Below are 6,000 nucleotides of genomic sequence, written 5' to 3'. Positions count from 1 at the left end.
GTAAAAATGTCCTTAATCCATGCTCAACTCAATTCAAAACGAGTGAAAACACAATGATGTATACTTGTCATAAATGTCTTGATGAAACAGTACTGTATATTTGTATGTCTTGTATGTCATAAATGTCTTGATGAATTGAAAATGGAGGACCCTGATGTAAACAAGACGAACGTCTCTTTCTGGTCTGTATCCTCTTAGCAGTTGTTTGTATTGAGACGTACTGTATTGTACCCATTCTGCAATCTTAATAAAGTTTTCAATCAATCAATCAATCAATCATGTGTTCGTTCTGATAAATAAATCAACATTGCCACCTTGTGGCGTGTGTCCGGCATCAACGTTACAAACATCACAAAACAAACTGGTCAGACTACTACTCGACCTTACTCCTAGAACCCACCTTACCCCTGCTCACTTTGACAACCTAGGATGGCTTAGAGTAGACGACAGAGTACAGCAACTTGCAATGGGCCTGGTCTACAAGATGCACTACACCACACAGGTACCCATGTACATGTCGAAATACTTCCCAAAGTTCAGTGAATACCACGCCCACAACACCAGAGGGAGTTCCACAAATCATGTGCAACTCAGATTTGGCACACACAAGGGACTAAACACATTTCACAATTATGCCACAACAATGTGGAACGCCCTACCCACAGCCGTAAAAAGATGTGAATCCCTACCCACATTCAAAACCGCTCTTAAAGAGCACCTACGGGAGGCTGCAATTCTAAACTGGCCACCATAAATGTCCAAACCCCCCACCCCCTCCTAATAGACAGTCTCCTCCCCACCGTATGTATATATTCTCTCCCCACCGTATGTATATTTTTTCTCCCACCCACCCCCTCCTAATGTACAGTCTCCTCTTCATCATATGTATATATTCTCTGTTAGGATCTATGGGTAACAGTACTGTATATTTGCATATCGTATATGTCACAAATGTAACAGTACTATATACCTGTATGTCATGTATGTCCCTATGCCATAAATGTCATGATGTCATGTGAAGTGAATTGAATTCACTATGAATTGAAAATGGGGGACCCTGATGTAAACAAGACAAACGTCTTTCTCTGGTCTGCATCCCCTTAACAATTGTGTGTATTGAGCCGTACTGCATTGTACCCATTCTGCAATCTGTTAAATAAAGTTTTCATTAATTCAATCATCCATCCATCCATCCATCCATCCATCCATCCATCCATCCATCCATCCATCCATCCATCCATCCATCCATCCATCCATCCATCCATCCATCCATCCATCCATCCATCCATCCATCCATCCATCCATCCATCCATCCATCCATCCATGCCTACTGCTACAAGAGAGAAAACTCAAACTCGCTACCAATCTGATAAATGATCCAATGCTTCCACCTTGTGGTGAATGTGCAACACTGCGCTAGTGATGTTCATAGCGCGAGTCTCTCCAACAGGGCCTACTGCTAAAAGGGAGTAGGGTGTATCTGCAGAACCGCAGAACTGGGCCCACAGCTGGCTGGGCGTGGCTTGAGGGGCGTCCCTGATTTCCTGAATCAGTCACGTGGTACGGCGCGCGAGCCTTTTAACGTCATCAACACGAGACTTACTGTGAGACTCTCTTTGTGTTTACTGTGAGCTCTCTTTGTGGCAGAACTCGACTGGACCAAGATTTTCTACTGAAACATCTGGATCAAAACGTCGTTCTTTTGCAAACAGAGATCAGACTGTGGACACCACAACATCTGTAAGTACAATTATGTTCACATTGTTTTCCTCTTATTGCTCCTTCCTCGCAGCATCGCCACTCGAAAGGAGTCTTGACGTTGTACAATCCCAGCTTCATTGTAGAAAATGCCAAATGTTTTGTTTTCATTTGTAGTAACTTTACCATCTCCATGGTCAACTAACTGCTAGCATCTGCAGCGACGTAATTCTCTTCACAATAGAATATTACATTTCTCCTGATACCGGAAGCTTTATTGATAAAAAAGAAGTAAAACATCAGTGAAAGAAAGCTGATGTTTGATAGTGTTTTATTCTTCTTGTCCTTTTTTTGATACGTGGATGTACTGTTTAGCCCAAGAGTAGCCTATTGATAATTTGTTTGTAGTATGTTTATCAGATCAACATAAGCTAAATATACCAGATCAACAGAAACGGGTCTTTCCTCCTTTGCCTTTCAGCCATAGGCCACAACAGGATTAACAAGATTCAAGATTGTTTTATTGTCATGTGCACAGTTACAGACAGTTTGCCGTACAATGATGAAAATCCTATTTACAGGCTCTGGATTTCCCCACTCTTTTTCTTTTGTGCCAGGCAGACACTCTGACCTGACTGCTGCTGTGACCTCACTGTCACCCTTCCCCCGCACTGTGAATAACTAAACAAGACACTTTTAACTGCTGCTGGAGCCTGTGACCCATTGTCATTGTCACCTCCATATTTATATAATTTCTGAGCTGAAATGAAACGATTGCACATAAATTAGGTAAATAAATATGAACAATAATATATAATAATAATATATTAATAATATATAATAAAATAATGAACAATGAACAATATTTATTTACAACACATAAATTAACTTATTTACAATTATACATACAGTAGTGACAACACACATATGAACTACTTACATCCAGTGTCGGAGCGAGCGCACTCGAGTTGTTCGGAAATTCTGAGGGTTCAGAGTGCACACTGGACGCTCTGACCGAAGAGTCAGTTTATCAGAGCGGAGCAGATTTTCAGAGTGAATTTATTAACTCACCTTAACTAGGGCCCTATGAAATCCGTTTAAATTTTTCAGATAAAAATTGTCCTGTTTTCGGATTTCTCTGTCTTTAATTTTCCCGTTTTCGGATTTCTCTGATTTTATATTTTTTTCCTTTGGGATTTGACCAAAGAAAACTATACAAAATTATGTTTTTAACTAACTTTAATAACAGTGTAGTGTACATCTGCAAACAATGCCAGTGTAGTTCAGTGCCAGTTAGGTTATGAGGTTTCTTTTTTCCAATTTAGTTCAGTTCAATGCAGTTCAACTTTCCAAAGACCAGAGTTGGGACGGGCATACACACACACACACACACACAGAAAGTGAGTGGCTTATATGAACTATCCAGTTCATATATCAACTATCCAGTTGGTTTTTATAGTGTAACGTTTGGCTACTTGAAGGAGAGACTGAGACTTCAGTCAGTCTCGGAGTTGTCTCGGAATGGATTTGGTAGCTTTTTGCTGCGTCTCCGTAGACCGTGCCGCACCACCGTTTTAAAGTCTTAGTGAAGATTGATTTATATGAAAATTGATGTATGTATAATTTAGCTAGCTCGACAACATTATATTATTATATATATTTTGTTATACCTTTTTTTTTTATAATTTTTTTTACCCCCGCCAAGGCAATGGTAGGGGAAACACTGATTTGTAAACACTGTGAATCGGAACATGCAATAACGTTAATGTTACTCACTGGGCCTTGTACAGGTGCAGCTCGATAAATTAGAATATCGTGGAAAAGTTATTTTATTTCAGTAATTCAATTCAAAAAGCAAAACTCTCGTAGATTATAGATTCATTATACACAAAGTGAAATATTTCAAGCCTTTATTAGTTTTAATTTTGATGATTATGTCTTACAACTCATGAAAGCCCAAAATTCTGTTTCACCAATAAAAAATTAAAAATAGATGTATTTTTCTTTTGTATATAGAAATGTCCATGTATGTTCACCCAGTACTTTGTTGGGGCTCCTTTTGCACAAATGACTGCATCAATACAGCTAAATATATAGACTTTTCCACGTTATTCTAATTTATTGAGCTGCACCTCTATATATCTTGTACTACTACTAGCAAAGTAAGATTTTCATTGTACAGCAAACCGTCTGTTTAACTGTGCACATGACAATAAACAATCTTGAATCTCTCTTGGTGTTCACAGTTCAGGGGAAGGGTGACACTGAGGTCACAGCAGCAGTCAGACACAAAAGAAAAAGGGGGGGTTCAAAGTTCAAACTCTGTCATGTGCGGGGGGGCTGGCTAGCTGAGGGAGCTGTTCACAAGCCTGATGGAAAGGCCTGTAGAAACTGTTTGTCAGTCTCGTAGTCCTGGATTTCAGACTCCTGTAGCGCCTGCCTGATGGCAGAAGGTTGAAGAGTCTGTGCTGGGGGTGTGTACTGTCCTTAATGATGTTATGGGCTCTCCTGGTGACCCTGGTAGAGTAATGTCCTGAAGTGAGGGTAAGGCTGCTCCTGAGATGTGCTGAGCAGTTTTTATCACTCGTTGGAGTGCCTTCCTGTCCTTGGCAGTGCAGTTTCCATACCAGACTGTGATTGAGCTGGTAAGGACACTCTCAACCGTACTTTTTTTTTTTTTTTTTTTGGTCTTTTTCCCCCTCCATTTTCCTCCGATTTTTCTCCCATCCCAATGTTAGTCATATGCCAATTCCCAGTCCCTTCCTGATCGCTGCGCACTTACCCCCCACAGTCAGATCATCTGGGAGAGTGGAGGCTACCACGTGCTTCCTCCGACACACGTCCAGCCAATCACCGCTTCTTTTCACCTGGCAGCGCGGATTCTCATTGAGAGGGCGTAGCGTGTGGGAGGACCACACTATCCCCCTCACGTCCAATCCGCGCTTAGCAGGCGCCCCGACCGAACTGTAGGAGTCGCTGTTTACAACGACCCGGACCCACCCCGCCAGCTTCTCCCACCCTCTGATACAGCCAATTGTATCAGTGCAGACGGCCAGCCAAGCTGGTGACAACCCCGGAGCTGTGAGCTGGATTCGAACAGGCAAATCCAGCTCAGCTCCGGGGCTGGTGACGAACGCAATCTCCGCTCGGCCACCTAACCGCCCCCGTTCTCAACCGTACTTCTATAGAAGTTGCTGAGAATTTTGGTTGGCATGCCAACTTTTCTCAGCCTTCTTAGGAAGTACAGTTGCTGCTGGGATTGTTCTGTTGGAATTTGAAGGTTTTCACCCTGTCCACCTCTGTCTCACCTCACCCTGTCCACCTGTCTCACCTCACCCTGTCCACCTCTCTCACCTCACCACCTCTCTCTCACCTCACCCTGTCCACCTCTGTCTCACCTCACCCTGTCCACTGAAAGTTGTAGCCAACATTAACAACTAGGCCTAATAAAAAAGGCAGTGACATTGAACTACTGCTACAAAAGTAACAGTCACTTAACTTTAGCTTTTGCCCCTTTTATACATACAATGCCTATGTTTTGGCTAGTGTTGCTCTTCTAGAAAAATAATCCTTTCAGGGTTGCCTATTGAAATTAGAGTTGTTACGATACCCATACCAGTATCGGAAATGCCTCCGATACTGCCTAAAATGCTGGTATTGGCGAGTACGCCGAAAGGCTAGCCTCCGATAATTTATAAACAACACGTGCGGTCTGCGTGCTGAGTAGGGCTGCAACTAATGACTATTTTGGTAGTCGACTAATCTGTATTATTTTTTTCAATTAGTCGACTAATCGAAAAAAAATTATATATATTTTTTACAATATTTTTAATTTTTTTTGCACTACCTATCTTTGTGAAAGTGGCTTCTCAGCTCTGGTCCAGCTGAAGACAGAGCAGAGGAACAGATTGGACATTGAGCATGACCTCAGAGTTGCTTTGTCTACCATCACCCCAGACTTTGAGACTCTTGTCAGGACCAAACAACATCCCCAGTTATCCCATTAGTTCCCCCAAACTTACTGTCGGTCTGTTATGTTAAGCTAAGAAGTCTTCAGCTGGACCAGAGCTGAGAAGCCACTTTCACAAAGATAGGTAGTGCAAAAAAAAAATATAATAATACTTTTTTTAAACGACTAATCGACGCAACAATTCCTCGTCGGCGATTTTTTATAATCGACATTGTCCATTATGTCGACTAATCGTTGCAGCCCTAGTGCTGAGTGAGCATTATAAAACAAATGTGTTTTTAATCGACCGTGAATTAAAGTGTCAATACTGTTCGTCATTTTAACAGCAGATA

General features: G+C 41.7%; 1 long non-coding RNA gene across 1 annotated transcript in view; it reads left to right on the top strand.

Annotated features, from left to right (window-relative positions):
• Positions 1-1,644: 1,644 nt before the first annotated feature.
• The window catches only part of LOC311233262, a 48,740-nt gene continuing 44,384 nt past the window's right edge, over positions 1,645-6,000 (top strand). The window contains exon 1 of the long non-coding RNA XR_014620020.1: positions 1,645-1,740. This is a non-coding gene — a long non-coding RNA (uncharacterized lncRNA). The remainder of the gene's footprint in view (positions 1,741-6,000) is intronic.

This window comes from Notolepis coatsorum, assembly GCF_963971535.1.
Source record: "Notolepis coatsorum genome assembly, chromosome: 8".
Lineage (NCBI taxonomy): Eukaryota > Metazoa > Chordata > Actinopteri > Aulopiformes > Paralepididae > Notolepis > Notolepis coatsorum.
This window is presented reverse-complemented; position numbering and strand designations above follow the sequence as displayed.